At 39.5% G+C, this 17,939-nt stretch overlaps 1 protein-coding gene across 2 annotated transcripts in view; it reads left to right on the top strand.

Annotated features, from left to right (window-relative positions):
• RhoBTB (Rho-related BTB domain containing) overlaps positions 1–17,939 on the top strand; it is a 271,730-nt gene that overhangs the window by 44,392 nt on the left and 209,399 nt on the right. The window contains exon 1 of one of the 2 annotated variants that reach the window (XM_083114782.1): positions 13,303–13,448. The exons of the other annotated variant lie outside the window; for it this stretch is intronic. The gene's annotated coding sequence lies outside the window, so the exon portion shown is untranslated. Of the gene's footprint in view, positions 1–13,302; positions 13,449–17,939 lie in introns of those variants that run through there. 2 annotated transcript variants of the gene reach the window in all.

Below are 17,939 nucleotides of genomic sequence, written 5' to 3'. Positions count from 1 at the left end.
GGGTGGTTTGGATTCCAGTTTAAACTGTAGGTCCAGTCAGGGTGCGAAATCATTTAAGACTGGTGGGGGAGAAGACCTTAATCTACAAACTCGCCTTCCGTCACAAACATACATATAAATTATACGATATACATATTTATAATGTTATTAAAAGTATAAATAAATTACTAAATTAAAAATATATTATTATTATTATTAATTACACATAAAATAGTTACAGATGTTATATAGTAGCAACCTACTTCCTTTACTAACTGGTTAAAGATGTTAATAACTTATGAATTAGTTGAAGTGGTTTTATTATGTGTAAGTTTTTATTTAGTTTTTGCTTTGTTAAAATAAATCAATTAGATTTCATAGTTATTATTGTTTTGAATTCTTGTTTTACTGTTATTGTGCATATTGATTCTCTTGAGAGAAAAAGCAATTCGTATCATTCTACAGAATGATGGGGATCAAAACCAGTCACTCCCACAATTAATCAATGGGTGATGTAACTTATTCACCATTCATCCTCAATGATGAGAGCACTCGTAATTGACATGACAAGTCAAATGCTTGGAAGTGCGAAAGGCACATCTGAAACTAAACAGCTTAACAACTAGAAAAGACAATGGTCACGCATTGGGTTTTATGAACCTTCGAACCTGAATCATGGCTGGGTTAGGATAATTACCTGTCTATCTGAAGAGTGATGATTAATTCAAAGTAACGTCGAATAAAATAAACTAAGACCTCTCTAGGCTTCGTTGCTCGTTGACCAGGCCTCGCCTCACTTTCCCTCAAGTCCTTTCTCCAAGCTCCTCTCTCTCCTCAATCCAAAACCAAAGTCACACTCACAACTACACTAATTTGTGTGTTTTCTATTATTATTATTCTTAGTACAGTATATTTGAAATTAAAAATAATTGCTTATCTTTTGTTTGTTGTAACAAAAACTCTTCCTCCCCCGAAAAATTTTGGTGGGGGGATTTTTGAGGCTAATATTGTTGGTGGGGAGAATCCCCCCCCCCCACGATTTCGCACCCTGGTTCCAGTTCTGATTAGCCTATCGGAGCGTGAGTTGGACTTGAAATAAACACATTTCCTTCCGTTCTTATTTTGCGTAGCTTTCCTGCGAGATTCTGTGTAATCGCGAATAAACATATGATCAATAATTAGATGAACAAAACAATCACAAAGATACACCCACGCCCGGACCGGGGATCGAAGTAGAAACATTCCAAAGCGACATTGTGAGTCAACCACTTGGCCTTCGAGGTGGCCTGCATTGACGTTTTAATTTTATATGCTTGTGGTTTGTTATTGTACGTCGCTTCTCCACCTCTTGTAAATAAACTAGTCAATGAATAGTAATTAGATGAAATAACAAAATTCATTGAGCAGACTGAAAACCAAATTTCGTAGTACTCAATGTGCCCATCTAACTAGGCGGCCAAAGCAGGAAAATAATAATAAAATAAACAAAGTACTTTTATCAACCACTGAAATTCTTTGGTCGAGACGTGTCAAGCTCAAGGCTGCGCTTTTTCCGACTCCAATGCCTATATTTACAAATGTCATCCCGAAATTTATGCCTCCGCCTTAATAACACCTCATATTGTTATCGGATTGCAATGAAAGTTCAAAGTTTGTGTGAAAGTAGATACATATGTTGGGAACCTATTAAGGTTATTCAAAATATTGTCCGTTCTTTCTGCCACCGTTCAAGCCAATGCCGAAATCCGCACTGGGAAGAAGTCTCAGCTTGTTTTTTGACCCATGCATTCACAGCGAATTTAATGTATTCCACGTCCGGGAAATGCTGTCCACGAAGGCTGTTTTTGAGAGGAGCAAACAAATGAAAGTTCGATGGGGCCAATTCAGGACTGTAAGGGGGTTGGGTCATTACTGACCACCCCATTTTTACAATGATCTGTGAGAACCCTCTATTTGCAAGAACTCGACAGCTTTTTGTTTTTCTCTGCTATTCGTATTGTTTATTTAGTTACCTGCAAATAAAAGATTGTGTGCTTTAGTAACATATCGCATTATACTAGGTCGTTCAAGTCAATCGGGGACTTTTTTTTAAAAAAAATAGAAGAACAAATTTCAAGGTGTGCTAACTGGATTTATTTTTCCACATAACCTCCTGCTACAGTTATACACTTATCCCAGCGTTTAACTAACGCCTGGAATGCTTCCGCATAGAAGGATTTATCATTACGGCGGAACCATTGTAGGACAGCATTCTTCACTTCATCATCAGTGTTGAAATGTTTTCCTCCAAGGAATTCCTTCAGGGGTCCAAACAGGTGAAAATCACTTGGCGCTAAGTCAGGACTATAGGGGGGGGGGGTAATATCTCCCAGCCGATTTCCTGGAATGTTTGGAATGTGTGTTGAGCGGTATGCGGTCGTGCATTGTCTTGCAAAAAGAGAACACCCTTTGTGATGAAACCCGGACGTTTCTTCCGGAAACTCTATGCACATCACGCAGAACACGGCAGTAATACTCACTGTTGATAGTGACACCATGGGGTAAAAAATCAACGTGAATAATCCCCTGTTTATCCCAAAAGACACTTGCCATCACTTTACCAGCAGACGCAACTGTTCGAAATTTCTTGGGAGGTGGTGATTCCGTATGCTTCCACTGCATCGATGCTCTTTTGGATTCTGGAGTGAAATTTCATCACATGTCATGATGCGATTCAGAAAATCCTGGCCTTCCATGTCCTAGCGGTCCTTGAGTTCTCTGCAGACTTCAACTCTTCTGTGTCGGTCAAAAGCGGACAGCTGCTTTGGGACCCACCGTGCACTCACTTTTCGGAACAACAAATGATCATGAATTATTGTGTTCACTGTTCCTAACGACAGATTACACACCCTTGCAATTTCACGACAGGTTATGCGACGATTGTCCAGGATCAGCTGCTCCACGCGCTGAATGTTTCCAGGAATGATTGCCGTGGGCTGTGATCCACCACGACCGGGATCGTCAGTAATAGAGATACGGCCATCTTTGAAGCGCTTACACCATTCAAATGTCTTACTGCGACAGAGTGTCTCATCACCGTACTGAGCCTGAAGTCTTCTGTAAATTTCTGCAGGTTTTCTGTCCTCGTTCACTAAAAACTTCATCACAACACGCTGTTCCATGTAGACATTCACACTGTTGTCCGCCATCTTGATTAACGATCTATGCAGAAACGCGGAAAATGAGCGCCTCCTACCAGTAACAGCACACAGTTGCCAGTTCCTACTGCATACAAAACCTCCAGCCTAGGCGTCTATTTAAACCTGGAAAAAAAAAGTCCCCGATTGACTTGAACGGCCCACGTATGTGTGTGAAGTTTCATTGCAATCCGGTAACAATATGAGGAGTTATTAAGGTGGAGGCATTAATTTCGGGATGCCCTTTGTAATACGTAAGGGTGGATCAAATGAAAACGGAACAGTGTATGTATTGGGTTATATTTATGTATGTGTGTGGCGACAACCCTGTGTAGAGGTAGAGCGGTAGGTAAGGAACGAAACCCCTACTACATAATGGACTCGCCATAGATAATCGCGCTTGAGTACGTGATATGCTTAGGCGGTCTGGCGGCAGTATCGCCCGAGCAGCAATCAAGGCCAAACGGCCCGGCCTGTTGTCCTCTGAAGTGGTTTTGCTGCATGACAACGCGCGGCCTCATACTTCAGCTGTTACAAAGAACACGTTGGCGACGTTTGGGTGTACAGTGTTGGGACACCCGCTGTATAGCCCTGATCTGTCGCCATGCCACTTCCATTTCTTTGGTCCGTTGAAAAGGGCATTGAAGGGTCGGACAATGAAGTCATGGAGAATGTTCGCAACTCGTTCCGATCTCAGCCAAAGGAGTTCTACAAGCAGGGTAACTTTGGAGTTTACGTTTTAAATAAACATTGTTGATTTCATCCTGTAGCCCCTTATCCACCCTCATATATGCAACCATACCCTTTAAGCAGATTAACAATACTTCTTAACAGCAGCAGTCGCAATGAAGAGGTTTGCTCAAGGGATGTTCATTCAGAAGATTGAGGGTGACGTTTCAACCGTCTTTATAGCTCACCTGTCCCTGAAATGCAGGCTAATTACGCTGTCATCATCTCATCTTGCACATGTTAAACATAAGTATTTGACTTGGAGAAAAGATGAGCACTGGAACGTTGGTGGAGAAGAAAATGTGGTGCTTGTTAAAATGTAATTTGCTTTATTTCTTACTGTTATTGTTGTGAACGTTCGTGGTGGTTGTGGAGAAGTACAGGGTGACAGCGAGATCAATTCCATTAATTGACCTATTATAGTCTCACTCAGCTGTCCCATAATTCCCCCTTTGCGTCGCAAGTTTCGTAGTTAACCTCACTTCCCATCTCTTCCTGAACCTGTCTTTGGTTCGTCTCCACTCGACTCCCAGCCGTCGTCAAAAATTCCATCTCCAGAAAAGCAAAACTCTCGATACCTACTTCCTTCCTATTAATAACTTCTAAAGAATGGAACGTTTTAACCATTTAGAACATTTGTATGAATATCTTACTGTGCAAGCGCGCTAGGATCCCGGGTTCGAATCCCGGCCTTGGCATGGTTGTTCTTTGTAAGGCTCCCTTCATCATATCATAACTCATACCCATCTTTGCGATTATAAAGAGTGGCAGAAATGTGGAAAAAAATGGCGAAATAAAATAAACCGAATCTGTCAATCAATCGATATTCGAGGTCTACTACTACTATTGTATAGGTATAGTTTGTGCTTTTAAGGCGATTCAGCAACATACACAATATACACAACCATATATTTTTGAATCCTTGTCCCTCCCTAGGTTTAAAACTTGCAGTACCTGAAGTTCTATGGATGCTAGTTTAGGCAGTAGACAGGCACTTCTTCAAATTATAACTTAACGCCCATTTCCTTTTATATATATAGAGGTTTATTCATATTATATTTACATAAGTTAATTCTTGGCCGTTATTCGAAAAATCTACATTTCAGTGTACCCTGTCCCCCCCTTCCCGAAGAGTGTGTGTGGACTCGTGTAGCCACTGGCTCCACGAGTACAAAAAAAATGACCCTTCAGTACCAAGAAAGGTGGCTGTAGGTATGTGTACGTGTGTACCCGGTTTCCCACATGAGATGAACTATTGAATTAATGGGAAATTGATCAAGTTTGTGTAATTAAATGAAGAAAATAAGTTAGTGTCCCCACCGATTCATATTAACAAGAACAATCTTCGTTTCGCCCCATGGAGAAAATACACCTCTTTACCTCGCCGTATTGCACAAAAACATCTGAGGGCGACTGCTCCCTTCCCTTCCTTTATATAGGTCCCGCTAATCACCTAACCGTTACTGGAAACGTTCCGCTGGTCGGCTGTCCAGCGACACACCTACCTACCCAACGGCCAAGAATACGCACGTACATGAATACATAGACATACACAACATTACCAAACACATGACACTAAGACCCGACCGATCAATTAGATTAATTAATTAAACATATAAAATAAAAAGGATGAAGTAATGATTCGCCTCATTACACTATCATGAAGTCAGTTCAGTAGATTGTATTTCTGTTTTTTACGTCGCTTTACTATCTCGTGGGTCAATTGCAACGATGAGCATGAATTGACTAATAACGTGGACAATGGGACAGGCTGAATGATGCTTCCATGCCTTAACAAGGGTTCTATCCTGGAACCTCTGACTGTGTGGTGCCTTGCGCTGACCACACAACCATGGAAGCTTGCACAATCAATTCAATAGATAGGCCTTCAATTTAAATACAAATCTACATCTTTATGGAAGAAAGATAACTTAATTCTCTTGAAACAAAATATAAGTTGTACCTACTCCTAACAATGACATAGCTTTTCTTACAGTTCGTTCTTTGATCCTCACCGTATTTTATATCATTGTCATTCATCCTTATTATCGCTATTAGTATAAGAAAAGAGGCGATGTTACATACCGAAATACAAATACAAACATTACCGATAACTATATACGCTGGGGCGGGTGGTTAGCACAGCCAGGTCCCGTATTCGAATCCCGGGCTGGACACAGGTGTTCTTTGTGAGTGTCATTTTACTAGTTTCATCATATTATCACTCATCCTCATCTTCGCCATTAAGGCAGAACGGCCAAGTAAAATTAACCAAATCAAAAAAGAAAACATATTCTGGAGTTAATTGAATAAACTGTGTGAAGTGCTCTGTGGAACAGTTTTCATTCATGATTAGCGAACATTGCCTTCCCAGGCATCGAACTGTGTGCTCTCTAAGTACAGGTCCCATTCTCCGTGAACTTGTATTTATTTATTTATTTATTAAAGTTTCCACTACAGCTGAAGCCATTTTGGAACGGATAGAAACAACAGTAAAACAGTGGAGTATTGTTAAAAAAAAAAAAATGAAATATTGTCGGGCATGGCTGAATCGAAGTTCTCGTCGGTAACGAAATCCCTCATTTTGCAACTAAATTGTGAAGGGGCTAGTTACTCCCGTTTTCCCTTCATGGAATCCCATGTGGGGTTTCCTCGGCCTGCAGGACCTGACCCACTTTCCCTCCGCTGGTGTCGCTCTTCCCTGCCGAGTCACGCTGCTTCTTGTAATCGATGGAATGACGTCATTCTTCGTCACGGCGGGCGGGGCCCTTTCATTCAGCGGGTGGGGGGAAATAATTCGCCCCGTCCACACACCCCTTTTGCCGTACACTGATTCAAGAAACTGGCAGCAAATGAGAAACGTTTTTCGTTTTGCGTCACCCGCTATTGCTTGTATCATCTGCGTATGCTTGGCCCGTCCATAAAGAACTGGTTTTGAGTGATTCACTTGTTAAGATTTAATTATGATTCTGTAATTAATACTGCTGTAAGGCGCAAATGAGCCCCCCCCAACACTTAATACTGAGGCCTCATTTTTTAATATAATTTTCGAGCATGAGATCAGTGGCGGATAAACGACCTTACTGGAGATCTCGCTAGGTTCATTGAAATTGTTAGTTTTAGATGACACCGAAAATGTGTGTTGACTCCAGTAACACATTCGGGAACTTTCAGACAGGATCGACACCGGGGGGGGGGGGGGAGGGGGGTTCACACCGAAGTGTACAGTACATAATGGCTATGAACCTCCCTTCACAAGGTTATGTGAATACGAAAAAGTGCTGCTTTCGTTAGGTGGATGAAAATTACAAATAACCCATTCATCGGTGCATATATACATGAATATATATTCATATCACTCTACTATAATGAACGTAGTTAATACTCAGAAGTATCCTTCGGGCCAACAACTTTATTAACACCACGTGGCAACGAAGAGACTGCATGAAAATAAAATAAATATAATTATTCACTTACCTCGGAAAATGTCGGACAAGTGATTCCATCTTGGGATAACAAACATTTCTTCTGTTTTTGTTTACGAGTACCATATTTCGTCTGACAAAATTATTTGATATTCTTAAAGAAAATGCTTTAGTAATTACAAGCAACATTTGGTTACCGGAAACAAAAAAGCATAACCAAACAGCTCAACCAAACATTTTGACCAAATTCTTTGATATTCTAAAAGAAAATGCTTTAGTAATTACAAGCAACATTTGGTTACCGGAAACAAGAAGCATAACCAAACAGCTCAACCAAACATTTTTGGTAATTCCAAACAAACCAGGTTTTTTTCTGTGTGCGTGAACAAGAAACCGAGGCAGCAAACTGCATGGGTGTACAAAACTAAAAATAATTCGGGCGCGAGTCCCCTAAAGTTTCTCAGGAGCCAGCAATTTTTTTTTTTGTTTACGGGCTAACTTTGTAATCTTTGAAATGTGATCTTAAAACATTAAATTTAGTTATTAATAAAGGATTGAATCAAAAGTACTAATTAATTCTTGCACAGGAATGGCCGCCCTAAATCTACCAGTAACTGCATGAATAACTATGCAATACATTCTAATTGACCAATTCTACCATATTGCTGCAGACTTTAGAATTCGACTAGGAACTAGTCCAAAAATTTATAATGCCATGTTTATTGTTCAGATTTAATACAGAAAACAAACAATAAAGAACATGTACAAAGGCAATAGAAACGAAGTCGACATATTAAAACAAAATTGGAACCGAATTTTTTAAGATTCAGGCACTCTGTATTTTCCTACCCGTAATACGATCAGTGTTGCCACAATCTGAGGGCCAAATTTCCCTTTCCAAAGGATAAAATTTCCCTTTATAGCCCAGTTTTCACCCTCATCTAAAAAATCGTATAATAATATTAATAATAATAGTGATTATGATAATAACAAATAGCAGTAATACTTTTAGTATTATTCCCCTTCACCTTTGCTTGTGCTTGTGAAAATCTAAATTTGTTGCATCATCCATTTCGTAAGTTCATCCTTATCGCCGCTATTATGCAAAGAAATAGAAGAGCGACGTGATAAAAAAGAAAGTAGAAATAGGAGACGTAATAGGCTTATATTCAAAGGGGTAGAAATAAGAAATGACAGGGGGAAAAATGCGAATATGAAACTAAGACCTAACGTAATCTGTATTAATATTGAGCCCGATATCTTCAAATTCCCTGTTTTTTAAATTTTTTTATTCAATTTACCTCTTCCCTTTTGACTTAAAATTTGGTCCAATTTTCCCCGCAAAAAGTGAAATTTCCCTTCATGTGGCAACACTGGGCACGATGCGCGATATTGAGAAAACTACCCAGTGTGAGCGACACGAAAGCGACAAACAACACGTGCAGTTTGTGACGCTTCAATTCGAAAGGTTTCAATAGGAAGTTCTTCTATCGCCGTAGAATTAGGTAACACGCAGGGAGGGGAAGCATTATTGATGAACTGAAATACAATATAAGAACAGAACTTACAAAAAATCACGGAAGAGGAACTTTTGCGTGTCAATCAAAATTTGATCAAAATAATCTTGGAATGTGTGAATGCAGTTGGCCATCACTTTGAACAACTCTTATAACACAACAGTACTCGTTATGCAATATAAATACAATTTTCTGCATGCTAGAGATACCGGGTGTTCCGTTCAAATCTCCCTAATTTCAATTAATTACTGTGAACGAAGTACGATGAATTGTGAAATAACTATAACACCAAATGAAAGGCCAGATCTTCAAGTTTTGTTTTCATGACTTGAAGTTGTCAGTTTGCTCACTACGCAGCGCCACGGTCGCATAATGGCGAATGTTCAACAACGCGCGCAGGCAGTATTGTGGTATGCTGAGACAAAATCTGTGATTGCAACGTAACGAAATTTCAGACGAGTGTACGGAGGAGTTGCACCTGATACTAAATCAATTAGGCTATGGTTTAGTAAGTTTCTAACAACCGGCAGTGTCCTAAAACAATCTGGTGGAGCTCGCCGTCGTGTGTCGGAGGAAAAGGTGTAAGACATTCGAGCGGGGTTTCAGAGAAGCCCGAGTAATGCATCCGCCAGGCATCTAGGCAATTCAGTGTGCCTCCAACAACAATGCATCGAGTTCTGCACAAGCGGCTTTGGTTGTATCCGTATAAAGTGCAGATTGTGCAACAATTGAAGCCAGATGATAAGCCGCGTCACAAAGAATTTGGTATGGAAACCCCGCTCGAATTTCTTCCATCTTTTCCTCCGTCACACGACGGCGAACTCCACCAGATTGTTTTAGTACACTGCCGGTTGTTATAAACTTACTAAACCACAGCCTAATTGATTTAGCATCAGGTGCAACTCCTCCGTACACTCGTCTGAAGTCTCGTTACGTTGCAATCACAGATTTTGTCTCAGCATACCACACCACTGCCTGCGCGCGTTGTTGAACAGTCGCCATTTATATTTATGCGACCGTGGCGCTGCGTAGTGAGCAAACTGACAACTTCAAGTCATGAAAACAAAACTTGAAGATCTGGCCTTTCATTTGGTGTTACAGTTATTTCACAATTCATCGTACTTCGTTCACAGTAATTAATTGAAATTAGGGAGATTTGAACGGAACACTCTGTATGTGCGTAAAAATAAGCGTGACGTCACGGGTCGGAAATGCCAGCATCCGTGCCGTGCCTCGCCGTTTGCAGTCGCGCGTTCTCTCGGTCAGAAGCCAAAGCGAACACACTGTACTTTCCTAATTAGCTCGAAGAGATCCATACGTGAAATTTCGCCAGAATGCCGGACTGGTACGATATAATCAGCAATATACAGTAGAAAGGATGGGGACAGTGTATGCTACTGTGCAATGTTATGAATAGGGCTACGATTTTTATAACCTAAAAATCACCAAAATATGCAAAATATAATATGCTCTTATGACCTAAAATTTTACAAAATATGCACTATAATTTGAAAAATATGCCCTTATAACTAGACTGTTTCAAACATCAATATATAACTTATGCTGAAATATTTTCATATACATACTATTTTTAGTTCGATTTATGGGCCCTGATGAGCTGAAATGCACAATGAATACTTTCTGTAAATTTTCAATTAAAAATTAAAAAGATTTTGCTGCAGTCCAAAAAAAACCCTCGAGTGAACATGGGAGTAAAAACGAATCCACTTAGAAAATGACTGTATATTTCTTGAAAAAGCTAAAATATGCTGAATATGACAGAAAATCAATCAAAATATGCTTTATCACGTAGAAATGGCCAAATGTGCCAAAATATGCCCTTAAAAAGCATTTCTATATATGTAGGGATCACATTACCCTTACCAAAAAAAATATGCTAAGTCATAAAAATCCTAGCGCTAGTTATGAATAATGCAGATCTTTGTACCAGGTTTAAGATAAAGAAGCGAGCAAAACATCCGTAAAGATGGCATCGTGCAGGGGGCGGGAGAGGGTGCTTGCGCACCACTTAATTTTCTTCCGCACCCCCTTCAGCACCCCCTACGTTCAACTGAAAACACTAACCCTTAGAGTGTAATATTATGCCATGTCGTCATATTGAGTGCCGAATGTTAGGTACTGAAGTAAGACCGTTATTATTGTATGCAACAGGCAAGAACTGAAAAATCCCGATATACATACTTTTCTGCACTGGCGGCAACCTCTACAAAGATTAGCGGCCGTTTTTTTCTTTCGTCAGCATTGTTGTTATGAATATTTCCTTCTTTGTCTCATTAAGTGGTCTGTTTGTGGTTTTTGATAATTGCCTATAGCTTAATGTGAATTATGTTTTTTTTTCTTGTTTTTTTTTTTTGCATTGTTGATAAACTGTTTATTTTCCGCCTGCTTGTTCTTCCTCGCACTGGAGCAATTTCAGCTGCTTTCAAGGTATCTGAAAACTATTTGATGCGAGTTCTAACATGAAGGGTAGTTTTCTTGTTAATGTTCTATGTAATCGTTCCATGTAACATGTCTAGTAAACGTACCATTTCAAGCTTTTTCAAAAACTGTTATGAAGAGGCCCAAAGTTCACGAAGAAATTTTACAGTTCGTTGTTGGGGATAGTACGGCAGAAGGGATTTTAGCGAAGACGAAGTTGCTGTGCACTTTGCGTTTTGTCCTGTGGCAGACGGAAGGTATAGTGTACTATGTATTTTGTACCCCCATTAGTTACATTGAAAAGATTCAAAAATTGAGATTTTAAAGGGTAAGGATTTTGTATTTCATCACTGCATAGTTCAATAAGACTGCAACTTGTATCTGAATGTTTACACTGCATGACCAACCACTTTCTTGGAGTATAATTAACTTAATACATATCATCATGGACGTCCAGGGAGAGGACAAGGAGGAGGGGGTACAGCCTCCCTGGAAAATGAATGTCAATCTAAAGTTATAGGTGTATTTCACACATATATTTTAATTTCAGAAAGTAATTTGTTAATCAGTGGCGGCGATTAGGAGTACAGTTGGCCCCTGCTTGGGACGGCGGTTGACTCAACAATGAATTGCCACTGCCATCTAGTGACGTGTCGAAATATTACGAGTCCCATGTTCTCCGGGACACACGAACACATTGTGGTATGTATTTGCATTATGTTTTGTGTATTTTGAAAGTCGCGTGAAGCTAATCGTATATTCAGCACATATGTCTGTACTTATGAGAATGACCTAACTTCTCTCCAGCCTTGTTGATAACTACCTTTAAAACAGTGGCGTATGCTGGGTTCAAAATCTTGGCAAGACCTTAGTGTTGAAATGAAAAAAAAAATGTGGTGGCGTTCTCTTACTCGGAAATTTTGAAAAAATTCCAAACAGTTCCCTTTTCGACCATAAAATTGCCAGTTTTTCATTCATTTACTCAACCATTGGAAAATACTGTATTTTTCTATTTAATCTGACAACAAACTGGTCACACTTGACCATTGGTGAAGGGGAGATGCATATCTTTAGATGTTTCTCCCTTTTTCAAATTTCTTTAATATTTTTGGCTTCAAAATTCCCCGTTCCGAGAAAATTCCATGCTGGAAACAACACTGTTTTCGGAGACGAAAGCTAGCCCTCGGTCGGTGAGAATTTGCGGTTCTTAGCAACTTCTCGGAGTCTGGACAGGTTGCCAACTTCTAAGAAATCATGTCTCCAACTCCTAAAGCACCAACGTCTTATTATTGAAATGAAGAGACTAACCACATTTTCTAATAGATTTTTCTTGGTATTTCAGTCTGTGGGCTTCAGGCTTCGCACATTCATATCAGTGAGATGATGATGCCGATTCTGGAGTTGGCAACCTGATTTCTTATGAGTTGGCAACCTGATTTCTTATGAGTTGGAAACCTGATTTCTTATGAGTTGGCAACCTGATTTCTTAGGATTTGGTAAATTTATTTCTATTCATAGCCTAGGACCACGTGACATAGTGAGATAGCCCAGATCTTGGACTCCGTATACGCCACTGCTAGATAGCCTGAAACACGGTCCTGCTTTAGAAGCCGATCCTGGGCCGTTGTGGTTAATGCTTTGCGAAATCAAAGGTTCCGGGTTTATATCCATTTTTGGTCACCATTGATTGTCGCCTTTACTATTCGAAAAGAGAAGCAGAAAGTCTACTAAAATTATAAAAAAGTATGTATAAAAATGAATTACTTCTTTCCAAGGCGTCACAAAGGGACGGACCCCTTGGGAAGATACATTGCCCTGTAATCAAAGGTATGTTGTATTCCGAATCACCTCATCTCGTTGACTCTAAAACAAACTTCTGATCCGAGATAAATGATGCGCTGTAAAGACGGCTGTGTCATAAGAGGCATTATTGATTTATGTTTCACAAAGAGGGAGGATTTGTGACGTCGCGCCTCGCCTGGCAACCCTGCCGCAGAAGCAGCGCTGGCAGTATGGGTTGTCCGTCGGCGAGTGAAGGACCGCTGCTCCGCTTGCGCGTTCGTCGCCGGCCACACATGCCCGGGTCTCGCAGTGAACGACCTGTGCTGAGGTCTGCGTTGACTTGAAGCGATAAGCCTTCCGATCGCCCCTCTGTGCCTTAGCCACGACGTGTTCATGAAAAGGTGAGTCCGTGCGTTGTTCTGCTGTAGGATCTCTATGTGCCTTGTCACTCAATGTGTTTGTGTTTTTTTGCAACAGGCCTGTACACCTAGTGCATGCGTCATTCCCGTTCGTCAGAAGACCTGTTTCGTTTTGCGATCTCTCTGTTATCCTCAAACCCGAAGGGTTTTCTGTACCAACAATCTTTCCGTGTGTTTATTACCGTTACGAACACACACAATGCATCAAGTCAAGTATGCCCGCTACGACACCAGAGGTTGCGGGTTCGAATCCCGGCCTGGGAATGGATGTTTGTGAGTGTCAATTCATCATGTCATCACTCATCCCCATCTTCGCAAATTAGCCAAAAGTTGTACAAAAAGCGAAGTAAAATGAAGCAAATCAATGAATCAAGGATGCCCTTTTCATGGCACAGGTAAACGTGTCATTTTTTAAATGATTGTGTATGAACTATTGAATTGGTTAATTTTTAGTGCACCACAGGAAACAACTCGGAAAAGCCGAGTTGTTAGACGTCCAGGAATTGCAAATACAGTAAACCCTCGTTAACACGAATTCCAAGGGACCGAAAAATCAAGAGTTCGTGTTAAAAAAATTCGTGCTAACCGGGGACTCAAATTTTATTGTTGCAATACAGTTGTTTCTACACATTAACCATTTACAATACGTATTGCGTATTTAAGTATTGTAGATAATGTAGATTTGGCAATTCCATACTGTTCAGCAATTGTCGTTTTGTCTGCTTGCAACTTGATGTTACTTGTACTGGCTACGTTTTAAAGAATAGAAAACACACTGGAGCTTTAACTACCCTGCGGAAAGAAACCCTTTAATACATTTCTCTGAGTAATTTTGATGCACTAAACGTACATTAAAACAACTAATCACATTTTGGGTTCTATGTAAATTCTGTACGGATTTCCCCGATAGTTTAGCCGTAAAAGCCATGAAATTGTAATCATTTCCCAAATACGATTCCCAGCAATTCGGTGTTGTTTTCAACTGTATCTTCAGATATAGTTTATGTAGGTTCTTCCAGTCTTCATCAGGTTTATCTAATGTTTTCCTGCTACCTTTATATGCTTGGAGAGAAGTGTACCCAGGAGCGGAGTGACTAGCACATCGCTCTACGTCACTAAGGGTCCCGGGTTCGAATCCTGGGCTGGGCATGGATATTCGTGAGTGTCCAATTTCATCATATCACTCATATTCGCACCAAAAGTGGCACAAAAAGCGAAGTAAAATGAAGCAAATGAAATAAATTAAGTTTTAAACCCAGGACAGAATAGATGAATATTTGAAAGGTCCTCTCGATGGCGTAATTGTAACGTCGTCGCCTTGAAATCAAGGGGATCCTGGTTCGATACCCGGTGGACTGGATCCAGTCCCAATTAGCCTATCTGTGCATGAACAAAACGTAAACTGAAATATGAATATCTAGCGACCTGATACATTATTTTATGGGGAGGAGTTCGACTACTGAAAAATACATTTTGAAAACAATACAGAAAGTGGAGTGAAACAATTACTGTATTTTCTTCAATCAAATTAACAGGCCCTTCATAATCCCTCTTTTTGTGCCACTATGATATCTTCCCAATTGGTCTCAATGTACCAAAACGTAGGCTTTACCCGCAGAGCCTTAGTGGCCGAATGGTCAGAGTACGAACATTGGGCAAGCATTGTGTTATGTAATCAATTTATCATTATCCTCATCGTCGCGATTAACTCAAGAGGTAGAAAAGCGAGGAATGTATTATTATCTCACTTCATGCTTTTATCGTGTCTTTCAAGCTCTTCGAAGAATGCCAGTTTTAAATGTTGTCCTTATTTCTCTCACATGTTTATCCTTTCGGTTATTCCACTACATCCCGTTCGGAAACTCCTTTTCTATCCTAGCGTGTATGCAACCCGCGCAACCTAACGGCTCTTTCGGTTGCATAAGTGGCAGGCGCTTGAAATTTTTCGTTAGCAGCTACGACGCGAATCCCGCCCTGGCATGGATGTTTGTGAATGTCCATTCATCAATTTCAACATATCAATACTCATCTCTATATTCGCGATTAGCCAAAAGTGGCAACTCATCATTCATCTCCATCGTCACGATTAAAACAGAGAAAGGAAGAAAGGGCCTAAATTAACGAAAATTTAAGTTGGAATAGAATTTATCGGGATATCGGATAATTTTCAAATATCCGGATATTGTATATTCTAAAATCCGAATTATCCAGATATCCGATACACAATGTGTGTTTCATCGTTTTTTCCGTTTTACGAGTTATCCACATATTATTTTATTCGTCATGTTTGTATTTCACTGTACGGATTTCCTACAAGTCCTTCATCAAATCTGTACTATCCGAATTATTGCATCCGAAACGGATATCGGACAATTTGAATCAGAATATCCGTTATCCTGATTTTGTGGTAATTCCTAGTTATTACCCGTTAAATGTGAATCCTGTTACCCTCAGATCTCTCGTCCTTTTATTGTCCTTGTTTCTGAAGAAAGCAAAGGACAAAGATGATGTGTTGTAACTATTAGTGGGAGGAAAGGAGTTTCTCTATCTTTTTTGTTGGCATGACACATGTAGATCTAGCACTTTTGTCTGACAATATTTATTTATTTATTAAACAAATGATGCCACAGAACATTGTTCCATTGAGGCATGCATACATTTTGTGCATTACTTATATTTTTTCATAACAAGTTGTATTACTAATTACTAGGACTATGATTTTTATGACGGCATATTTTTTTTGGTAAAGGTAATGTGTTCCCTAAATATATAGAAATTCGTATTGTGAAGACACTAATTGAATTAAGATGCTTTCTAAGGGCATATTTTGCCACATTTGGCCATTTCTATGTGATAAAGCATATTTTGATGGATTTTCGGTCATATTCAGCATATTTTCGCTTTTCAAGAAATATACAGTAATTTTCCAAGTGGATTCGTTCTTTCTCCCATGTTCACTCGAGGGTATATATATATATATATATATATATATATATATATATATATATATATATATATATTGACTCGTCAAAAGCTTTTTCATTTTTAATTGAAAATTTACAGAAAGTATTCATTGTGCATTTCAACTCGTCAGGGCCCATAAAGTGAACTAAAAAAATAGTATGTATATGAAAATATTTCAGCATCAGTTAGATATTAATGTTTGATACAGTCCAGTTATAAGGGCATATTTTTCAAATTATAGTGCATATTTTGTAAAATTTTAGGTCATAAGAGCATATTTTATTTTGCATAGTTTGGTGATTTTTAGGTTATAAAAATCCTATCCGTACTAATTACTATACCGACGAACCCCTCACTCCTTTCTCCACTGAGCCAGTAAGGCTCTTTTGAATGATTGAAGTGACAGGCTGTTTATATCAACGCTCGGATCATTTGCTACCACTTCCTGATAAGTTGAACCCATTTTTCACATCGGAGATATCTTTACATAGTTGATTCTAGATTTTCGTACATGAAACAACCCCGGTTTCGGTGTGGTTCTCATTTGAGGTACACGATATTGTAATGCAAATACTAACCTCATAGGGTCTATTTTGTTATTTACAATTTTATATAACGTGCTCGTCAAATTTAGATTAAAGCTTTATTATTTTTTTCAAAGTTAAAGTGCGATACAAGCTCAAAGCACGGAGTGAATTTAGGGTACAGTTTGTCTTCTTGGAAAGGGTTCCAAGTAACCAAATGTGACGCCACATGAAGGGGAATGTTTCAATAGTTATGCTTGCGCATGCATTCACACAGGTCATGAAATACAGTGTGTCCCACAAAGGGGTTTACACTATTTGAATGTTAATAACAGAGAAAGTATAACAGATAATCTGATGGAACTTGTTGTATCTGGATCTGTCATGATTAGTGCTTGTTGCCATTCATTTGTTTTCTTTAATTTCAGTTCAGTTTCCAGTAGTGACAAGTAATTGACAAGATGGCTGGGAACATTTCCGTTGAGCAACGGAAGTGGATTTTAAAGTGTTTTTGGAAATGTGAGAACATGAAAGAAGTGCAGAGATGATGGCGGTCAGAATGTGATGTATGGACTTCTTGGGGGATCTTGTGAATGTTTGTACTACTGCTTCCACCCCTCTTTCGTCCGATACTGATTTCTTCCTGCCACACCGTCCCAGATCACACACAGTTCCTTCCCTCTCAAACCTGTCGCGTAATTTCGTAATTGTCACACGTGACGGTGGCGCAGTATCAAATTCTGCCCGCCATCGTCTCTGCACTTCTTTCATGTTCTCACAAAACACTTTAAAATCCACTTCCGTTGCTCAACGGAAAGGTTCACAGCCATCTTGTCAATTACTTGTCACTACTGGCAACTGAACTGAAATTAAAGAAAAACAAATGAATGGCAACAAGCACTAATCATGACAGATCCAGATACAACAAGTTCCATCAGGTTATCTGTAATACTTTCTCTGTTATTAACATTCAAATATTGTAAAC

This window comes from Lepisma saccharinum, chromosome 29 (assembly GCF_977018435.1).
Source record: "Lepisma saccharinum chromosome 29, izLepSacc3.1, whole genome shotgun sequence".
NCBI classification, from domain to species: domain Eukaryota; kingdom Metazoa; phylum Arthropoda; class Insecta; order Zygentoma; family Lepismatidae; genus Lepisma; species Lepisma saccharinum.
Note: the sequence above shows the minus strand (reverse complement) of the source record. Positions and strands in the feature narration are given on the sequence as shown.